Source organism: Giraffa tippelskirchi, chromosome 13, assembly GCF_054371585.1.
Source record: "Giraffa tippelskirchi isolate mGirTip1 chromosome 13, T2T-mGirTip1v1.2.pri, whole genome shotgun sequence".
NCBI lineage: Eukaryota > Metazoa > Chordata > Mammalia > Artiodactyla > Giraffidae > Giraffa > Giraffa tippelskirchi.
Genome location: NC_137287.1, coordinates 62,559,057 through 62,582,579, shown reverse-complemented (window position 1 = coordinate 62,582,579; position 23,523 = coordinate 62,559,057). Strand labels below are relative to the sequence as shown.

The window sequence follows — 23,523 nt, the reverse complement described above, 5'->3', positions numbered from 1 at the left end:
CCACCCTGGAGCATCTAAAAAATCAACAGCATGGCCTGCGGGGAATCTCCAGGCTATGAGCACCTGCAAATCTTGGAATTGAATGCTGTTCATTCAGGATAAACCACAGATAATATCCCACCTTACCAGGTTCACATTATTTTGATACTACTACGTGAAAGTTTCTGAACATACTTGAGGGTAACCGTGCTAAAGATATTGTCACTCAGTTTTAATCAGAAAAGCCTTCTATTTATTTGGGAATTGGGGTGACATGTAGGATCCTAGTTCCCCCACACAGAGATCAAACCCATGCCCCCTGCATTAGAAGCACAGAGTCTTAATCACTGGAGCCCCAGGGAAGTCCCAGAAGAATTTTTTCTTTTTTAAAGAATCAAAAGATCTTGTGGATTCTATCTTCATACAGGAAATGGCAGGGGACTTAAGTAGCTGTCTAAGTGAAGTCACCAAGACCCTAGGCCTGGGTTCCACACACCCTCCAAAGCTGTTTTACTGCCCCAGCCATTAAGTAATCCACCTGTCTCTGTTGATTTCTTCATGTACAGTCTGCATATATCCAGAAAAGGTTGATTATTATGGGTCTCATGAATGTCTTTAGCATGTTCAACATTAATGTACTGAATTGTTTGACTTTGAAATAAAGACCTATAACTCTTTGGAAAGGCATCATATTTCTGGCCCTGGAGAAAGTCCAACGCATATGGAAAAATACTAAAAATGACAAGGAACTTGAAGATGCCTTCAAGAGCCTTTCTTCACCTATGAAACATGAGTAAGCCAGACTTCACTGAATCACTTGGTCTACGGTACCAAAGCAAAACCACCAATCACCAAAAAAGACTGACTGTGCTTCTGGTGGGGAGCTTTGTTTGCCACATTTTTTCAATATTTTTATTCAATATTCAATATAATATTCGATATTCTTCCTAACAGGAGACTATGGTGATGATGCTTTTGAACCCCAAAGTAATGATGACATCATGTAAAATAACACCTCTCTGAACAATGGCAGGGAGGTTTCATAGGCAGATGTGCCTATAAAGAAGAAGGTAACAGAGAGAAAATGCATTACAAAGGTGGGAGCTGTAGCACAGTGCAGCATTCCCAAAAAATAACAATAAAAATCAAGTAGTTGGAGATACATGTATTTCATGACAAAAGTGAGGCTGTTCTGTAACATACTATTCTAAACTATCACTATTCCAAAAATGACGTTTCCTTCCCCTAGGTCAATCTGAGTTTCTATAGTTAAGATCACACATAGCAATACCTTTACTTTTTTTTGTCTTTTGACTCAAGGCGGCACTTTTAAAAACAAGGTAAAGTAGATCAAGTATTTAGGTTCCTGGATTTTGCTTTGTCCATTCCTTAAAAAAAAAAAATTCCACACACAGTTGTTTCCCATAAAGTACACTTGATAACCTGTGGCACACAAATAAAAGAAAAACTAGAGAAGTCCCTAGTGGCCCAGTGGTTAGGACTCGGTGCTTTCACTGCCATGGGCCCAGGTTCAATCCCTGATCCAACAACTAAAATCCTGTAAGCCATATAGCACGCCCAAAAAAAAAAAGAAAGCTAAGAGACACTAGCAGATTATGTTATCTACTCACAAAAAGGGAAACTAACGAGAAAAATATTTAATAGTGCCATTTCAAACAATGGCGGGGGGGAGATATTCCCCTTGCTACCTGAGCAACCAAGGAGACCAACACGATCAGAAGCTCCCACCTGCCGATGATCAAAGTCACTGTCCCACAAGAGCTAACAGCATCCCTTAAGAAGGTACCATTTCTTGGTCACAGATGCCTAATAAATATATTATGCTTCATCCGGAAGTCACAGTGAAATATATATTCACCTATGACACTCAGCAGCTTACATTTCAGAACTGGGATTTAATTCTGCTGTCCCTCAGGGTGACACACTCTGTCACCCACTGAGCCTTCAGACTAATTAGATTCCTAATTTGAGTTATGCTCAACTAATAGCCTTGAGTGTGTCAACCGCAAACCACAATGAATATATGCAAGTGCTGTAGCCATGAGCTGGCTGACCCACTTGTCAGACAATGCAAACTTCTCCCCCTCCCAGGCCCATCCCCAAGGGCCACTGTTCTATTTGTACCCATCCATGAGGTTACAACTACATTACACTATTGTTGAAGTGTTAATAAAAAGCAAGACTGCACAGTAAGACAGAACAAAGTAATCCTGAAACTGGCTAATCAAACGTATATAGGTTGACTCCAAATTGGAGGAGGTGGTGTTTGTTGTGACTTTACCTTGAACACATGCAGGTTTCCCTTGAAGAGATGATGTTAAAATTGGGAAAGAATCATATGAACCTCAGAATCAAATGTGATGATGTAATAACAAATTATTACATAGACATGACAAAAAAAAACCACCCATTAAATCAATTCATAAGCTTTCTAATGATTGAATTCACTTTAAAGATGGGGCAACACTAAATCCTTAGCCATTCTCTGAGCCTTACTTGCTCTCATGGTTCATTAAAAACTCATTTAAATAGAGCTACTATTTTTACTGGTCAAGTAAGCAAAGCATTAGTAAAAGAATATATTTGCATCAGAGGTGTTTTATAATAGTAGTAGTAGTACTGGTAAAAGCTAACTCATGGCAGACAGAGAATCTCAAGTTTGCCACTGAAAAACTTTAAATGTTATGTATGCAAGATTAATTCTCTGCTTCATCAGCACTTCAAGAATTAAGTGTATTTTGTCTGATGCAAAAAAAAAAAAGACACCAACAACAAAAAACAAGACCAAAACAAAAAAGCCTAAAGCTTAGAAAAGAACTCTAAATGCCATAAGCACACTGAAGGCTTAGCTATTTTTCCCTCCTGGCTAAGCTAGGAACAGCAAAGAGTGGGAGTCCTTTCCCTGCACAGTACCAGGAGCTTTGACCTCAATCTGTCTTCACCTCCAGCTGCAGAGCTTAAGATTTGAGAGGCAGCAGGTCCTCACCCATGGGTACCCCCCTGCCACCTTGCTGCTCTTCCAACCTTCTCACATACATCTCTCCAAAAATCAGCAAGATATGTAGACAGGATTCAACCACAAGTTGTTTTAATCTGTGCACAATCTAGCTTGACAATCAATAAGTGTTACATATTGGCTCAGAAACAGCTGCATCAACAAATCACAAATTAGAGATTCCAGCAAGAGGGACTCCTTCATGAGTGCCGCAGTCTGGGGGTTAGGGATCTAAATTAAAAAATATATATGTTATTAACAAAAAGCCCAACATCACACAGGAAACAGACAGACACAATGGCAAGTCAAAATCATATGCACACATAGAAAAGACACACAGAGAGAGACTTTCCATCAATACCTTACTCTGAACTGTGATTTAAAGGTTCACTACCAAAACCCACAGCCCCAACCATGCCACCTGAGCTTTGAGGAGTAAGTATGCATGAGTGACACCTCCCTTCTTTGTCCCACAAAGATGTGTCATTTCTGGGGCGCCAGACTCAACTCTCCTCAAACCCCAACACACAGTCCTAAGGGATGACAGCTGCAATATGATTGCTCAGCCCAGAAACACAGCACCACAATTACCACCAGGCAGGACCACTGGGTCGTGAGAGGTAAGAGCTCATCCTGCCATCCTGCACTTCTGGACCTCTGCCTCCATTTGGAAAGTCTGCAGAAGCCAACTTGAGGCCTCCGTCAGGAAGGCCTCTAGTCTTTTTACCTCCTCAGCTAACCAGGTAAATTCAGCCAGGGCCTCTTCCACTGGCCTGAAAGCCTTGTCTCCATATGACCTCATGACCCCCTGCACCTAGCATGAAAGAAACATCTATGTAAGAGGGAAGCAGGAGTGCATTTAAGCTTCAAGTCACAAGCGCAGCCTCCCACCAACCAGCGCCCTGCCTCTGTGCTCGATGGAGTGCAGATCAAGTGACTCCAGGCTCCCAGGAGAAACCCACCTGATTCATCAAAATAACCATCTAACAGAACAATGCATTCGCTTCCTCTCCCTAATCATCCATCACTGATCCCACTGTTGAATATATGACGCATCGCTAAAATTCCTTGCCAGTCAAATCCAGGGAGCCATAGTACTTTCATTTTTTTGGCAATCAGCAAAGGAAAATTTCCCATCCTAAAATAGAAATTTAAAGGATCGCTTCCTTAGTTCTAAATTTTGCAAATTATGCTTAAAATTAAAAGTACGAGAAATGAAAACTTGGCTCTGCCTCCATCAAGGCATCAGTACTGAGGAGTCAAGCAGAAAGCCTCTCAGTACAACGCTAGTCCTAGAGGTGGTGCAATAAAGGTAAAAGCCATCATCCCCTGCATTTACACTTCCAACTAAAGGAACCAGCCTGTTTCCAAGGCAACTTGCCATTTGTATAGGGGACTTACTCAGGGTTAGTAATCCTTTAACTGCTGACTTCACAATTTGAACGAGACTCCCACTGATAGCTTAGCTTCCAACTAAAAAGCATCATCGGAGAAAAAGAGAGTTCAACTGCTTTAACAGACAGAAATTCAGAAGATTCTATGGCATTGACTTTGAGGAGCAGCTGGGAACACAGGAGAAAAAAGATGACTCAGAAAAGCACAGAAGAACTGGGAGTCACTGCTTCTCAGTGATTTCTTTCCCACTGAAAACGCATCAAACCCATCACTTCTGCTCCCTCCAAGTGCTGAATGAAAGTTGGGTTTGTGCTGATAAATAACAAAGAGTCAGTCTTCATTCTGACAACCACAAGCCAATATTAGTAAAAGATCAGAGTTCAACAAATTTGTTTTGTAAAATATAACTCTAATGTTACATTACAAAATGACTTTCAGATTAATTTGCATGCAAAAAGACAAAGTGTGATTTTTAAATATCCAGCCAGAGGCAGAGATGAAAAACTTCAAACATGTTCTGACTCCTTTTTGCTACACTCATTATCTCACCACCTTCCACAAAGAAGAGAGAATGTGTCCTTGACATTATCCCAAATTATCTTCAGTATGCAACACAATACTGATTAAATTAGGCTCATTTTAATCAGTTGGCAGGTTTATTCAAAAAGTAACTAAATAATAAAATTTTTATAACAACTCTTCATTAGTATAACCTGCTTAGTACTGTTTAAAAAAAAAAATGAACACAGAATAAATACTAATTGTGTGTCAATCCTTTATCTCCCAATTTGACAGATGAAAAGAAATACCTTAGAAGTTAAACATATCCCCCAATCCGCAAATCGCTTTAAATACTAAAACTGCACAAAAATCTTTTGAAATCCAGTGCCACCTAATGGATTTAGACAAGCACAAAGAGTTTGGAAAGCTTAACTTTTAGGAGAATGTATTCTAAAGATAGCCAAACTCTCTGCTTCCATTTACGTCTCACAGAAAACTTCCCCACAGCAGACCTGGAATAGGGGTTCAAGTCAAGGTCACCCCATCATGTGCAGTGTCCTCCACTCATTTCAATAGGGCGAGATTGCCAGTCTTGGATGGGTTTCCTGGGATGGGTGAGGCTCATAGAGATGACCCCCAGCTGGAGGACCCAGACAGCTCCTCCTCACTCGTCTCTGCACTGCACAGGACTGTTTCGTGTGTTATTTAATTCTGACCAAGTTCTCGGAAGTTCCTACAAGTTACAAGTACTCAATAAACGTCAGCTACCCTGATGATTTGAGAGAGAGAGATTCAAGAGATTGAGGCTTTCAATGGAGGGAGATGAAGGGCTGCCGTGGGGCAACCCTAAATGCACAGCAGTGCGATCTGCATTTATTCTGCAGAAGGTTTGGAGGAGTTTGGAGAAATGACTGGAAGGGTAAACACACACAGCTTGTTAGCCCAATAATGAAGAAGTCAGGAGAAGTTAGACTCATGGGAAAGCAGTGGAGTGAAAAGACAATTAAATAATTATGAAAATACAGAATTGAGACTTAGTTAAAAGGCTTTGGTACTTGGTAGATGGGTGCCACTGTGGAGGAGAGAGGATCAAACCTAAGATGTCTAGGTTTGTGTGCCTTGGGTGGCTGGTCAGGGGGTAAGGACAAGGACAAAGAAGTTTGAGACAAAAGATGATGCATTCAGCTGAGATACCCCCTGGATTCAGTTCCCAGTAGACACCTGGAGATGGGGTTCCAGGGTGGGAAGGGGAGTTCAAGGTTAAAGATATGGAACTGGTGATGTCATCAGTGGGTGGTGGGTGAAACCAGGAGTTTAGTTAAGGTCCCAAACTGGATGTGGAACACGTAGGAAACTCCAAACCAAACCGGCACAAAGCAGAGATGGCAGGCTTCTCTTCTCTTCCTCCAATTTCACTTTGGAAGAAATTTAAGAATTGACTAGGGAATAGAAGTAAACTCAAGGAAACATGGTTTCGCAGAAGCCAGGAAAAGGAGTGTATCATGCAGTCATGATCAGTAGTACTGAAATACCACGACGAGGCACATTAGCACTTTCTCAAGGAAGGTGACATCAATATGTATTTTCAACAAGTGAGACCTAAAGTTACTGTAACACTTATGCTAAAGTAATTTTACTGATAGGGGATGAATAATAAAAGAATAGGAAAAAACTAAATTGTTAGTCCACTGATATACAAAAAATAGACGCTCAAATATTTGTTCAAATAACACTAAGTAGGTAATTCATCTTCATAACATGCTTGTCTCAACAAATGAGGATTCTGTAAACAGCTCTTGGTTTTTTTGCGAAAGGGTCTATTTCTTTCACCTCTGTGTCCCACCCTGCTCCTGTCTGAAAGGTGCTGCAATAAAGACATGATGAATTAATGTCACACTGCATAATGATTTTGCAACCCCTTTGAGAAGTGCTTGCCTACAAGCAAGAAGCTGATACCAGCAGCTGATTCACTGCAAGTCCTCTGGGCCCCATGCCCTGACCTCACCCCTCTGCTCACACACCCAGAAAACCACAGCCTGCAAGAAGAGAGACGTGAGCAGCTCGGCATGTACCTCAGTTCAAGGATTCAGACCAATTGCCCATGTTACCGTCCTCCTGCTTTTCAACATCCTAACATCCAGATCTCATTATTCTCAGAAGCCAGAAGTACGTTTCAACTATACTGAGTCTAGAATCCCAGGAAACAGTAGACTGATGCAAAACAAGGGGTCTTGCATGTTCCTGGAGCCCCTGACCCTCCAGCTGTGATTTCTGCCTTTCATATAAGAAGGATCACAACGCATTGCTGATTATACAATGCTACACCGATCATAAGGCTAAAGCTCATCACCTGCTTCACTTTATTTATTCTTTTACTCACATCACACACCTACTATGTGCCAAGCAATGAATGAATGTACCTTCTCCACAGAACAAAACTGCACAGACACATTGCATTCTGGATGTAATTTCAGCAGGTTCACAGATCTCCCCTCTAAGACAATGAAGACAGAATTTAAAACACATTTTGTAACATTCAATTAAATATCAATTCATATTTCTTAAGTTCTATCACATCACTCTGATAAGCACAGTTACATAGTAGCAGAGTGTACATCTCTTCTCAATATCCTCAAATTCTTTTTATTTCCTTGAAGCACGCCCCTGCTATTTTTTCTGCTTCATCTTCTCATTTTACTCTATAAATGTTCAATGTTAAAACCTAGAAATAAGGTTTCACTTTACACAGATTAGAATAAAAGTAAGAGAACCATAAACAAAGTTCCTAACTATTTAAAAAATGTGAATACAGTAATAGCAATAGCAACCAACTTATACTAAATGACAGGAGCTGACCCTTCTTAGCCTCAAAATACAAAGAGCATCCACTCAATACTGGCAGGGCTTCCCTGGTGGTCCAGTGGTTAAGACTTCGCTTTCCAACACAAGGGATGCAGGTTCGATCCCTGATGAGGGAATTAAAACCACACATATCTCACAGCCAAAAGACCAAAATATAAAACAGAAGCCACATTATAACAAATTCAATAGACTTTAAAAATGGTCCACATCAAAAAAACAAACAAACAGTGAAAGGGAAACCTACAGGGTTGCATTAACTGGCTCTGATCCAGCACTGCTTATACATAGCAGAACTGCCCATGTGCATTTAAGACCAATGGTTTGGCTTCAAACCCTGCAGGATACTGCCCAGGACACACCCTCCATCATGGCCAACAAGCAGAGGGGCCTTGCTAAGGGCAGCAACAGATATTCAAGAAGAACAATGTTAAAGCAAAACAGTTTTAAAAAACTAGCATTTGATTTGCAACAATCTTGAAAATACACTTAGGCTGTAAAAAGTCAAATCTGAGTACACTGAACTCAAAATGCATACATTTTTGTTGGTACTTGTACTAAATCTACAGAACAATTACTCAAACCAGTTTTTGTAAAGGAATTAAGTTAGTGTTGTTAGTGTTTTTCCTTTAAATGTGAGCATAAAAGTGTAGAGTATCCTGTGGTCAGAAGCATGAGGAAATAGTCCAAACACAATCCATCCCAAGTGCTTAGTACTGATCCACTTTGGGATCTAGTACACCAGTCACCTCAGCCTCTAGTTACTACCTGTGTTTCCACAAAGCAGAACCAATGTGTAGGGTTTAAGTATAGCGTAATAATATTTTAAATATTCTAATTGTTTATCTCCCCTCAAACATAAGCATGTATATTGAAGTGAAGTGAATTGAAGTCGCTCAGTCGTGTCCGACTCTTTGTGACCCCAGGGACTGTAGCCCACCAGGCTCCTCGGTCCATGGGATTTTCCAGGCATGAATACTGGAGTGGGTTGCCATGTCCTTCTCCAGGGGATCTTCCCGACCCAGGGATCGAAACCGGGTCTCCCGCATTGTAGGCAGACGCTTCACTGTCTGAGAAAGATATTTAAATCACCGAGTGCTAGTATGCTTTCAAATCAAAAAGTGACATAAATTTATCAAACATAAGAAAATCTGGGGAAGATTTAAGGCTATATTAACAATCACCCCAACCATCTACAAAAGGAGAAATGGGCTGTAGTCCTTCCCAAAACCAATATGTCTCCAATGACATAAAGATATCAAGGACACAATCAGAACCAGAACTGAGCTCTTTACAGCCTCAACCATTCAGTTTTCTATAGATATTAATACTATACCAAGGCAATATAAGGAGACATAGCTCAGAACCATTATCTCCCATAGGTTCCTTTTAGAAGGATCTCACACTTCTTTAGAAGACAGCACCCACCTCAGAAAACCAACCACCACGTGGGGTCCTGAACCCTGGATTCAACGATCCTGGGTGGAACCTCTGCGGTGACACTTCACCCCATCTGGGAGGGCACATCATCTCAGCACATCGCCCTGCTCTCCTCTGAGGAAGTGAACATACTCAATACATTGGACATAAAGAATTTAAAACAGCAGTCCGAATGACCCAGGACTAAAAGGAAAGGTGAGAGAGACAATATAAAAGAAATTAACAAGAGGAAACCACCTGCAAGCTGAGGAGACTTTGGTGTTTTGGATCCAGCAGCAGACCAACCGAGAAGGCAATGGCACCCCACTCCAGTACTCTTGCCTGGAAAATCCCATGGACGGAGGAGCCCAGTAGGCTGCAGTCCATGGGGTCGCTAAGAGTCAGACACGACTGAGAGGCTTCACTTTCACTTTTCACTTTCATGCACTGGAGAAGGAACTGGCAACCCACTCCAGTGTTCTTGCCTGGAGAATCCCAGGGACGGGGGAGCCTGGTGGGCTACCGTCTATGGGGTCGCACAGAGTCGGACACGACTGAAGTGACTTAGCAGCAGCAGCAGACCAACCAGTGGATGCTGTGGAGCCCACATGCCTCATCAACAGTTTTATCTCTGAAGCCACAGAAAATGCTGGAAATGTCTTAATGACCCAGAAGCTGGAAACTGCTCAGACGATAAAATCGCCTCACATACAAGAGACTCCACAGAGCACAAGGTCTGCCTACACAGGTGTGAGAGCAAAAGCAGAAAAGGCCATGGCTTGGATATGTAAACACAGTCCCTATGCTTGCAAAATAGCCTGAAAGATAGGAAAACACAAACTCCTCAACTGGCCAGATCAGTGTTTACTGTAAAACACAAATCTGATGAGACAATTAGCATCAAAATTGCCAGACATAAACACAAATTTCATGTAAACAAACCATTAATAGGCTGCTGCTTTTTCTTTGGAAGAAGCACATTATTTATAAATTGCTGCCACCTTAAAACTTGCCTGAATCCTGTCAGACAGTGAAACACACTTAGGCAAGTGGTAAATTAAGAGGGAGAAAAGTCACTTCACAAATTGTGGCATTGCTAAGTGTAATAAATGAATTAAATTGACTATTATGCAGGATTGTGAAATCTTAATATATAATATTTTCACCAAGAAAGGTTGAATTAAACTTCCACATAAAGTGATTATAAAACATAAGTTCAGCTAAATTATTAGTCTGCCCACAGAAAATAATATTAACGAAGGGAATTCACTGGCAGTCCAGTGGTTAAGACTCTGTGCTTCTAAGGCAAGGGGTGCAGATTCAATCCCTGGTTGGGTAACTAAGACCCCACATGCCTGCCATGCAGTCCAATAAATAAATAATAAATAAAATAAATACTAATGGAAAACCTCTGAAATTAGTGATTTAGAGTTCCTGTTCTCAAACATTCCCAGCAGAACCTTAAAAACCACAAGAGAGTAAGGAAAGCTGAATGCCACCACGCACGGGTGCTCCAGAAGACTGGCTGCTCTTCCCTAATGCGGTCGCCTTCATGGATGCCACCACAGACATAAATAATGTCCCTTGGATATATGATCCTTGTAAACAAGTGTGCAAGGAAACGGGTCTGATTGATGAGAATCTCACTGAAGCTGTCTCAGGAGTTGAAAGGAAAGAAGCTTTGTTAAGACACAACTCCAAGCAGTTGGAATGAACTGCCCCTGGGAATCAGATCTTCAGAGGGAGCTGTCCACTCCAATCCACTTCCTGGAGGATGAGCTCGGGGGGCTGGACCCCAGATGCTGTGGCCTCTGCACCATCAGTGCTCAGCTGGATACTGCAAACACTGGGTGAGAAAAGCAGCAGTAGCAGGGTGTGCAGATCAGTGGTCCCCAAACTTTTTGGCACCAGGGACCAGTTTCGTGGAAGATACCCCTTTCTAATTACATTATTGTATTTCACTGCTATGTGTCATCTGAGGATATGTATATCTACCTCATCCATGCATCTGTGCTCAGTTGAGTCTAACTCTTTGTAGCCCGTCAGGCTCCTCTGTCCATGGGAGTCTCCAGGCAAGAATACTGGAATGGGTTGCCATGCTCTCCTCCAGGGGATCTTCCTGACCCATGAATCGAACACATGTCACCTCTGGTTCCTGCATTGGCAGGTGGATTCTTTACCACTGAGCCACCTGGGAAGCACATCTACCTCATCCAAAGAGAAAAAATACTACAAAATGGTATGTATGGTGTGTTTACAAATCCACACTCACTGACATCACACTCGTTCTTGAAACTGGCTGCAGTAAAGCATTCACACCACAGAAACCAATGAACACTACAAATACGTTGGATGTTAGACATCTACAAGCACATCGGCGCTTTCGGCTCTCTTGACACTGCAAAGACAAAGATGAACGAAGACGACGTCAGGACGGCAGGGCTCAGGAATGGCTCCGTGCATAACAGACAGACTGCAAGGGAAATTTGGGAGCCAGGTTGATGGAGCAGATGCTTCAGGAACCCCAGAGCCCCTTTTCCAAGGTTCTATTGGCCATTGGAGAACAAGACCTCAAGGCAGCCTCCTTCCTGGCCTCCTACCTCATTCCCAGGGCACAAAATTAGAGGTCAGTTCCCAACTGCCAGTAGGCACTGGGGGAGGGACTAGCATCATTTTATTTGATGCTAGGGTCTCAACCAGTGCCTTGCAAATAGTAGGGACACAGTAAATATTTACTACAGGAATGAATAAATCCTCCAGAGCCCCTTGTGGTTCAATACACCCTATATTTCAAATCCTGTAAAGTAAGAAAAGGGGCTTCCCTAGTGGCTTAGAGGCAAAGAATCCTCCTGCCAATGCAGGAGATGCGGTTCGATCCCAGGATTGGGAAGATCCCCTGGAGAAGGAAATGGCAATCCAGTCCAGTATTCTTGCCTGGGAAATTCCAGGGACAGAGGAGCCTGGATGGCTATACTCCATGGAGTTGCAAAGAGTCAGACATAGCTGACTGACTAAACAACAAGGTAAGAAAAAGTGCAAAACAAATATACCGTTTGCTAAACTTCTTTTCGTTGGAGAATTCATGAGGGAAAAAATGAGTGTATGAAATTTCCTTTACTTTCTGGTTTAAGTAAGTTTTTTGCTTGAGTCTAAAACCTTACTTTCAATATTGTTTCTGTGAAAAAGGTAACAGAGTTCCAAATAACTGATTTTAAAATGAGGTTTTAGACTGTAAATCCATTCCTAAATTAGAGAAAAAAGCCTAAAGATATAGTCACCATAGCAACTTTTTCACAAGCTCTCATAGCTTTAATCAGAGATACAGGTAAAATTTTAAAGGAAAAAAAAATCATCCAAAAAAATTAAATAATTGAAACGTTCCATAAAGATACATTCAAAAGAATGTTGAAAATGCAGGGGCTGATTTTTCAGGAGATGAATTAATGCTTCTTTTTGAATCTTAACACATTATTTTTAAGGCAGTTGGAAGGTTTCTTATTTGTGGCCTAGGAGGATCATTATCTCGTACATAACTGTGCACAATTGATATTTCACACATAATATTTGCATAAGAAAAACAAATTCAAAGAGAAGGGAAGAACTTCCAATGCACACACACCTAACATCATAAATGCTTCCTTTAGAGAAATGAAACTAAATGTTGTGGTATGAGACTCAAAAAGCCTTCTATCCCAAGATCTAATCTATGTCCCTAAAGGAATAACAACATTCTCTTGTTCTATGGATGCTCTACAGATGAAGAGCCGACTCACTGGAAAAGACCCTGACGCTGGGAAAGATTGAGGGCAGGAGGAGAAGGAGGTGACAGAGGATGAGATGGTTGGATGGAATCATCGACTCAGTGGACTTGAGTTTGAGCAAACTCAGGGAAATAGCAAAGGACAGGGAATGCTGGCATGCTTCAGTCCATGGAGTCTTAAAGAGTCAGACATGACTGAGCGACTAAACAACAACAGATGAATTCTAGCCTCACAGGCATCTTCCAATGTGAACCATGTGCAAAATCCCTGAAGCCCAAAACAACACCCCTTCTCCTGCTAACAGCATAAACTGCTTCCTAAACCAAGGCAGCCACACTTCTAGACCAGGCCGAGCCACCTTGAGTGGTGTGCGTTGGGCCACAGGTTGGAGGGGCCCTGGGCAGCTTTGCTGCCTCACCTGATGCTGCTGTTCAGAGCCATCTCTGCACAGAGCAGCTACTGGTAGCCCAGGAAAACATGTTCTTCAGCCCGGTGCCTCACTTTAAGAAAACCCTTAGTAAATCATTATCCCTACACTCTACACAATGTGAAGAAGCCAACAATTTCAGATTTTCTCTTTTTTTTTTTTGACTTGACAGTCCTTCCATCATCAAAATCACCAGAGTAAGTTACTAGAATTGACTAAAAAATCCTAAAACAGAAGGTGGTACATGAGAAAGGGAGGACCAGAAAAAGAGAAATAAAGCAGAAAAAATAAAAAAAACCAAGTCAGGAAAACACAAGCAGAAACCAACTTCCTATTCACCACTCATGCTTTTCAAAATACAATGTGAGCTGGAGGTTTTCTGGTTTGAAACTGCTAAACTTCACACCTGCAGACAGAGGCTCTACCTTGGAAAAGCACAGCCTGATGAAGGACTGAACACAGACAAGCTCCTCTTTGCTTTTCAAACTGCTGAGAAAGAGACAAGGCAACAGAACCACCAACTATACAGTTGCAAGTTAAGGATTTTGTTTAAGGTCTTTTTTAACCACAGTCCAGTCTAATACATTTTAATCATTATATTTAAAAGAAACCTAATCACATTCAAAAGAAAAGTAGATGTGTTTTCTGTCACTAACGAGATCTCAGGGCATGCAAATTTTTCAGAAGCAGCAGCTAGTATCCAAGGGTGCATTTTCTTCATCATTTGCATTAAGCAGAAATTTTATCAGAAGGCCAATTAATAGTCAATGTAATAGCTTTGTGGAAGGAGTACTAAATTAAGTATGTCAACACCATACACTCATGCCTGCCCCTCCCTGTCTTGCACTCATCAAGAAAATTACGAGTGAAGCTTTGTTCTCACAGATGATGGCTAATCACTGGCAACTCATGACAATACTCTAGATGATTCCAGTTGCTTTAAACATCTGGCAGAAATAATGCCGTGAGAGGAGCCTAGTCCCTGCAGATCTTTCACAGGAAGCAAAAAAATATTCAAGGCTCACAGTCTAATATTATTTTAAATTCTGCATCTATTTTAAAATTCTGGGGAAAAAAACCTCATGTTCAAATGTTCTAGATCCATCAGAAATATATACAGAGCCCATGTCAAAGGAAAATGACTTTTATTAAACCATTCTCTTTAAAAATTAAGCCAATATTGGTGACTCAGACGGTAAAGAATTCGCCTGCAATACAGGAGACCTCGGTTCAATCCCTGGATTGGGAAGATCCCCTGGAGAAGGGAACAGCCAGCCATTTCAGTATTCTTGCCTAGAGAATTCCATGAACAGAGGAGCCTGGAAGGCTACAATCCATGGGGTCACAAAGAGTCAAACACAACTGAGTGACTAAGCACATTATATACTCATATAATATTGCATACTCATATATTATGTATATACTTAAAGGCTATCAAAATCCTCAAAATTCTAGACTTTATTTAAGTTCTAAAATTTAAAATAACTATGTAATTCTAGCTTTAAATTTGTACAATAATCCAAAACAATTCAGATCTGACCACTTACAAAAAATGGGACTAGATGATAAGTTGGAAGTGATTTAAATGTTATCTATGCAGGTGGCCAAAAAGAAAGAGTTCGATCATATACTGGTTCAAAATAATACCTGCCCTTATAATGCTCTAAGGTTCTCAGAGTGTGGTCTCTGGCCAGGAGCATCAGCACCATGTGGGAACTCATTAGAAATGTAAATGCTTAGGCCTCAGCCCAGACCTACTGAGAAAGAAATTTGGGGCTGGAAGTCTGTTTTCCCAAACCCTCCAGCAACTCTAATCCAAAGTCAAGTTGGAGAAGTGCTATCCTAACCTGCAGGTAAGTGCTAAGACTTCCTGGGCTAAGCAACATCCACAACTTAGCCCATTTCACTCTTATGATAGTTTCATGACGAAGGAACTCATATTCTCATGACCCTGGAGCAGCTCTGGCTCAGTCATATTAAACATTAAGCTGAGGCTCTAAGAAGCAGTGTGAAACCAAAGTCTACTGTTAACCACTATTGCCCACCACACACGGGGAGTGTCCCTCCCTTCCTGCTTTCAAAGAACCAGGCTCATCCACTTGGTAACTAACACAAGCTTTGTGCAGATGGATAGCTTTCCTAAGGATGTAATTTCAGTTTCTATAACACGTAGAAAGTCCCACACTCATTGATGCTACGCATTCCTCAAAAAATAGGCAGGGTGTAGATTTCAGATAGCCATTGCAATCTTCTTCCATTAGTTCAAATTTTTATTTAATTGCTTGACTAAACAGTAATTTATGTGCAGCCCATCTTGTCATCTTTACAATGTGATTACCCATTCCTAAATCAAAGACAAGTTTCCACAACTCGCTCATCTCTAACCAAAATCCCAACTGCTTCAATTTAAGGGGCGAGTTGAGAGAGTCAGAAGTAACAGGCACTCTGGGAGCCGAGCTTTCAAAGTAGCCTGAGGCCCCTAAAGATCTGGGAAATGAGAGATGTGAGGAACCAAATATCACATTGCTGGAAAGCACTCGTCAACACAGATATATGGAAGAGATTTCCTTGAGAATCTAGCCACATGGATATTGAGAGGGAAAACACCGAGAAAAATTCTATCACAAATTCATAACCACACTCTTAACTAGACACAGTAGGAGATGTTTTAAATAAGTCACTGAACATCCATAGTATTTTAAACCAATATAGCTATTAAAATATATATCCATAGACATTGAAAGGAGAACAAATGATATACTCCAAAATATTAAGTTTTTAAAATAATTTTTATCATTTTTTGGCTGCCCCTCTGCTGCATGCAGGATCTTCATTCCCAAAGAGGGATGGAACCCGAGCCCTCTGCAGTGGAAATGCAGAGTCTTAATCACTAGACTGTGAGGGAAGTCCCCAAAATATTAACATATTGTAGTCAACAACTGATATTGTAGAATTACAGGAGATTTATTTTCCAGCTTTTACTACTTTGTTTTTCAATACCTTATACTCCTGCATTGCAGGCGGACTCTTTACCATCTGAGCCACCAGCAAAGCCCATCTTACACTACATGAATGTTTTAATGTACAATGTATATTTACAATAAAATGAAATTAGAAAAAAAATACCATACGTAAATTACATGTTCTATACTTCTAGAACATAGTAAATACTCAACATATAGAGTGATGTCAACGTAATAATAAAAAATTGTTTAAAATTCTGAAGTTAATACTTTATATTACTCACTAAAACACCGAATATACTAGATGAAAGAAGAAAAATAGTACTTTACAGATCATAGCAATTAGCAATACTCATTTTATTAACAAGATTCAGGGTTCCACTGAAAATAAACATGTAGGTTTTGTTTTCACTGTATTAACTAAGTAGCATGTCTCTCCTTTTATACTGTTTCAGACATTTAATGTATTCTCCTGGTTCAATACAATGAATGAGCACATTAGAATTTAAGGCCACTTATTACTGCCAGAACACAAATTAAATTATCTGAAAAGGCAAGAAATTATTAGCCTGCTGTCTCGTTTTCAAACACACAAAGCAAGAAATATTTTTAAATTGCTTAACTTACTACAAGAGTTATTTTTATAAAATTTACTTATTCAATATTTGATAAGATTGCAGAAATGTTCCTAGTATCCAGTGACAAATGAAACTTTCAAATCTTCATGCAAATTTATGCAAGGGGTGACATTATTGAACTATCCATCAAAACGTTAGGGGGACACTCCCACTGTCAGCCAGTTCCCACCAGCCAGTCAATTCAATGAACGTTCACCATCTATAGTAACTGACAAGAGGAAACAGGTAGAAACAAGATTACTCTGCTTAGTTTCTTTATTTTCATACAACTGTTTAAAAATAGAACAGTAGGAGTGTTTCAAAGACAGATACATAAAATTTTTTACCAAACATTTTAAGGATAAACAATATAAATAATCTGCCAGAATTACACATCATTTTTCCCCTTGGGAAGATAAATGTTACATATACCATGTGTATTAAATAATTATGGCTGGAGATAATCACAGTACACATAAAACATATGCATCACTGCCAAGAATTCACCTAGAGATTTATGATACTGAGACATACAGCTTCTAAGCTCTGTTAAGAAATTGCACGTTTAGCTCTTAATAATACCTAGAAATGCTCATCAAGACTGAGGAAGACTACCAGGGGGCAAAGTAGCAGGGAGACTGGGATTGACAAATATACATGACTATATATAAAACAGATAACTAATAAGGACTTACTGTCTAGCACAGGGAACTCTACTCAATACTCTGTAATGGCCTAAACGGGAAAAAAAAATCTAAAAAAGAGAAGATATATGTACATGTGTAACTAAGTCACTGTGCTGTATAGCAGAAACTAACACAACATGTAAATCAACTATACTCCAATAAATTTTTTTAAAAAAAGAAAAAACAGATTGGCGAGGCAACGCTAAGTTTGCAATCGGATGGGTTACTACCGAGAGTTTTCTTCTTCTCCTCAAATAACCTGACATCTATTGCTCAAGTGGCAACTCAAATTAAAATACTGCTTAATGATGAGAGAAAAAATATGCTGTGTAACAGAAAAACATACTTCAGGCAATGACTATGTTTAAATTGGCTAATTAACTAGCAAACTTTGACCATCACTTCTAGTAACTATCGAAAAATTAGCTGACATTAAACAATTCCCCATGACTTCATATATGTATGTGGTTGTGCTTCTCTGGGCTCTAAAAGCTAACAAGATGGTGACAAACAAGTTATACAATGGGGGCCTCAGTCTCTACTGATCAAGCTCACCAACTCCCCATTTGATGTTTTGGATTTTATCAGTTAGCCAGCCTGTTCTTTAAAAATTTACTTGAAAGCAGTAACATTGATTTACCCTGGAAACCCAGTTTTCTGTAATTCAAAACAATCTCTTTCTCTCTTCCTTTCATTTTTAAATATCATTTCCCACAGAAGTTTCTCCACTGTTTAAAAGAGGACGAAGCTCACTCCCCGAACAGCATTAAAATCTGACCTTAAGCATAGTGGTTTATGAACAGTCCTCTTCAACACACCAGCCTTCGGAACAAGCAGTTCTGTTCTCTTTTATTTGAAGACCAACGTGAAGAACTAAAGAAAAGCGGTAGTTGAGTCTCCTTTGCTTGACTTTACTTTGTAAACACTTTGAACAGGATTGCCCCCTACAAGTTCTTGTTTAGTCTCTATCACATCCCAAATCCTCTTGCCTGTTCATCACTCTCAGAAGTTAGGTCATCTGTAGTGATCAGCTTTCAAATGACCAGGAGCAGAATGATTCAGGAATATCCACCACTGGATCTTCTTTCTGCTGAATCAGACCAACCAAACTACCCAAACATCTATAAAGAAGATGAGCAGGAGCTGGAAAACCAAACTGCAACTATCAGATAGCTCTCATCTCAACAGTCACACTTTACAATGTTTTTAGCTGATATCTTTCAACAATGGAAACTTCAAGCCACTATGTCTTTCCAATTATTAACTGTGATATCTTTTAAAATCCAGTATCTTGGAAACTGCTCACAAATAATACTGATTCTCCCATAAGAAACTCTGTATTACAAGCCCTGCTGGGATACGCTATGGGTTTATCTCAACAGAACTCGGATGGTTCCCTTTGATTTGGAGCACTTGACCACAAAGCTTTATTTAAATAATACACAGCAAAGGCAATGTTCAGTAATTTCCTCTTCTGAAGGGCTTAGATTTTATGATGCACCTTTTATCTAAAGTTGAAAATACGATATAGTCCCACACCTTCACTTTACAGAGGTGAGAATCTCCTGTTTGTGTTGAATCCACAACAGTAAAACCAAAATATGATGGGCTTCCTGTTGGCTCAGTGGTAAAGAACCCACCTGCCAATGCAGAAGACTCAAGAGACCGAGTTCTATCCCTGGGTCAGGAAGATCCCCTAGAGAAGGAAATGGCAAACTCACTCCAGTATTCTTGCCTGGAAAATTCCACAGTCAGAGGATCCTGGCAGGCTACAGTCCATGGGGTCACAAAGAGTCAGACATGACTGAGCATGCACACATGCATGCACACAATACGTGAAGGAATGAGTTTTGTTGCTGTTGTTGAACTTGGCTTTAGGAATTGATTAGCAGCCAGGTTCAGAGCTGGGAAATGACTGACTGTGAGTCACAGTGGTCACCAGACAGGGCTCCCAGATCAAAACCAGTGCAGACGTGGTTGACAGAGGAACCCCAGGCCTCCGCTCCGGTCCACTGAACCTGAGTCCCCAGGGCAGGCCCCAGGAGATACACAAGAAAACAGCCTGGAGCTGGGGGTTCCTAGTCAGGTTCTACCTGCAGAGGAGAAAAGGCCTTTGTACATCTCTGAACAATAACAAAATAATTGCAAAAATGATGTATTGGATAAACTGCAAATTCTCAGGGAAAGTACAGAGAGGTAAAGTGGGATGAACAGATGAGGCGGACAAGATGCCTGGCTCAGTGGAATATGACCCATCTGAAGGATGTTTGCATGTTTTTATGAAACATGCAAATGACACTGGGAGAAAATGTGGGAAGAATAACAAGCATGAAACAAAAAGCAAGAGTGAGAAACAAAAGATGACGTTAATCACATACTCGAGTTTTAGAAGAAAGGTAGGGTTTTTTTTTGTTTTTATAAAGTCCATTGGGCCAAATAAGCTGTAACACATAAACAGGCAATGTTCTGTTCAAAAAAAAATCAGAACTTCACCATAACATTTACAATTCTACAAAAGAATCCATCAAATTCTGCCGAGGAAGACCCCATGGCTGGCATCGAGGCTCTGGAAAGGTAAAAGCTGAAACTGTACACTGCCATTTTATGCATTTTACTGCTAGGCCAGGATGCATTTAATGCACAAATGCCAGCAACTCCAGGGCAGGATACAAAAATTTATTATGGATGTGCTTAAGTTAATGTTTACTATCCATCAGCTATTCTAGTGCCAATTAGCACCTTTAAAATCATGTGTAAATATTTGAAAAATAAGTTAGCAATTAAAGAGAGGAAATATTCCACATTAAAATCAGGAAGAGGCTTTAGGTTAAATGCTAAAAGGTAACTACATTCTCAGAACATCAAGTTTCATGGCATAACACAAAATGCTATATGTGCTCTAAACCAAAAATACAATGTGTAGATCCCATTTAAAATTCAGTAAATGCCAATTATTATTTACTGCTTTCAAAGCTAACAGGTCCTCTAATTGAATATAAGAGGTTTTAAACCTAGTGCATCATTAACTTATACTCCATGTTAGTGATGAAGTGTTGACAAATGCTTTCAGTGAACTAAGAAGGTGAAAAATTCTGAAGAAATGTAGCTTAGGTTCTTTCTTTGTACTAACCTTTTAATGCTTGCCTTTTTTAAATAATAGAAAAAGTTAGAGTGCCTGGCACATGGCTTAATGTCAAGCTTCCTTCTTATGCAATCTAAAAAGAAAATAAATTCTTCATCATTTAAAGAGTTTATTTTCTAAGAAGAGTAATTCCCATAGTTAAAAAAAGAAATGTAATATAAATCAAAAGAAACTTAATATGCCAAGTTAACCAACTTACAATTAAGGACAATGACAACTCAATAGCCTTTCATTAGGAATAAGGATACCACAGAATGGGGGCCATTTTTTAAGTGTTGAGCTTTAAGACTGGGACAAAAAACTTTTAATAGTAGGAACTGATATAGTTTTATTAAACCACACCAACATTTTCACAATGAGAAAAATAGCCAAAATCATTCACTCAAGGGGAAAAATCTAGAATACTAATCGTAAGATATTTTGATGGTAGTGAATAAAATATTTGAAGATCAATTAATTGATTGAAAATGGATAGATAGTTTTGTCTTTTAAAAATAGTAACTGTAATGTTAGCTTTCAAGACATGGACTGTGGTCCCAATCCATTCAAACAGAACGATGCTGCCACTATTCTACTTGAAGAAAATGTTGGGAAGTTATACTTCCATTTTTAAAAATTCCATTAGAAAACAAAATCTTGTCTATTGCACGTATGGCAAAATGATCTAGAAAAAATTTAAATCAAAATAACCAAGGAACAAAACAAAGTTATAAGATCAAAGAAGAATGAATACTTCAAGTTTTGCTTCAACTACTACAAACTCTTTTTCCAAAGAGGTGGATCATGAAACTTTCACAACTGAATACATACCTTCCATTATTATTTTATTATCCTTATTGTTTTCTAATGTTCTCAAGATGTGTCAGAGTTTTTTTATAATCATAGGACCACTTTGCGCAAGTTCAGTGCCATTTCTCATTTTCTGAGAAACACCTCCACTTAACTGCACACCCACCAGCCTACCACCCATCCAAAGGGGTGTGCATCAGGTGTTCTGAGTGGGTCTACTTCATCTCCACAGACACTGTCTTCATCACTGCATCCACACCATCCCCTTCCAGCGACAATGATGACATCAGAGGTGGACCTTTGATCTAAACTAGACCAACTGAAAACTTACAAGGAAACTTACATGTGGGACTGACAGACTGAAAGAGGCTGAGACTAATATAAGGCACAGGAGGGGATGCTGAGACAGACAAATAATAATGTGGAAACAGGAGTGAAGAAAGATGCTCTTGGGGAGGAAAAATAAAGAAGAATTCCAGAAGCAAGCAAGAAATCACAGCATAAAAAGAGGGACTTTTGGTTTTCCTAAGGCCTTTACAGTCTCTGTTCCTATTAACTTCTTGCACTATTGAGGTCATGAAGAACACCTCTGGTACTGTCCCAATTCCATTTTTCTTATGCTAATCTGATTTGGCTGTTGTTATGTGGAATATCAAGGAACTCAACTGAATAGGCCCTAACATCCTATGTGCAACAAAGATTTAATATATGCAACATGCTACCCCTCTTCAATCCCATGGCTTAAGATCTTTTAGATGGAGAACATTATTACGATTGAGTTTTTTATGTCCAGGCCTGTTTCAATCATGAATCTCAAGGGTGATAACTAACTCTCCCCAGCACGCTCGTTCCCCTCTCCCCCCAGCCCACTGTCCTTCATTTTTCTAAGTTCCATCCAAAATACCTATACAAGGATACTTCTGATTCACAGATAGTCTATATTTCATTCAAAATCTTTCCGAACACATACACGTATCAGACCCCAACCCACCGGCAGGGACGGGTAGTAAAAACAGGTATAATAGTCGGTTTAACTATTTCTCACAGCCAGTAGCACAGCAATGCTTAAAGGACCCAGAGGTTCACACAGAACAGAGGAGTGTCCAAACAACATTCATTCCAAAGGAGGTTATTGTTACCACTATAAGGTGTTTTTATCCTGAGTGGTTTGGGCATGAAGATAGATGAGGATTACTAACTACTTGAAAAGTAGGAACTTTATTCAATAATTGTTCAAGAAAATAAATTCAACTTTATTCAATAAAGTTCAAATTTATTCAAAATTGCTTTATTCAGTTTTGTATCCTTGGCACCCAATACATCTTGTAGAATATAGTACATGCACAGAAAATAATTACCAATCAGAATAACTAGAAAATACAAAAAGCATGATATAATTATGGTCATGATGATGCCAGGATTGTTTCTCAATCAATGATGCAGACAACTGTGGTGTTCCTTTTGTTGTTGCTGTTGTTTAGCAGCCCAGTCACGTCTGACTCTTTGCAACCCCGTGGACTGTAGCCCACCAGGCTCCTCTGTCCATGGGATTTCCCAGGCAAGAATACAGGAGGAGGTTGCCATTTCCTTCTCCAGGGGATCTTCCCAATCCAGGGACTGAACTCAGGTCTCCTGCATTGCAGGTGAATTCTTTATCACTTAGCCACCTGGGAAGCCCATTTTTTTTTGACTGTGGCACACAGCATGCTAGATTATAGTTCCCCAACCATGGATCAAACCTGTACCACCTACAGTGAAGACACAGAGTCTTAACCTCTGGACCACTTGGCCATATATAATACGTATGGGTAAAGAAAGACCTTCCAAAACATACTTCTCTGTAGAAGATGCCAAATATTTCTCAGCCCCTACTTACTCGTGCATGTGGTTGCACATGTCTTTGTTCAAAAGTATTGAATGAGTCCTTATACCCTTCATTGTTACAGCCCAAATGATCTAGCACAGCCTC

General features: G+C 39.9%; 1 protein-coding gene and 1 long non-coding RNA gene across 31 annotated transcripts in view; both read right to left on the bottom strand.

Annotated features, from left to right (window-relative positions):
• The window catches only part of PARD3 (par-3 family cell polarity regulator), a 598,386-nt gene that overhangs the window by 352,872 nt on the left and 221,991 nt on the right, over window positions 1-23,523 (bottom strand). For 2 of the 30 annotated variants that reach the window (XM_081554395.1, XM_081554397.1), the window contains exon 1: window positions 4,397-4,565. The exons of the other annotated variants lie outside the window; for them this stretch is intronic. The gene's annotated coding sequence lies outside the window, so the exon portion shown is untranslated. Of the gene's footprint in view, window positions 1-4,396; window positions 4,566-23,523 lie in introns of those variants that run through there. 30 annotated transcript variants of the gene reach the window in all.
• LOC145531549 (uncharacterized) lies at window positions 13,501-21,135 on the bottom strand. The gene is made up of 2 exons (XR_014072519.1): window positions 16,805-21,135; window positions 13,501-14,594 (listed from the first exon to the last, which is right to left on the bottom strand). It is a non-coding gene; the product is annotated as an uncharacterized LOC145531549 (long non-coding RNA).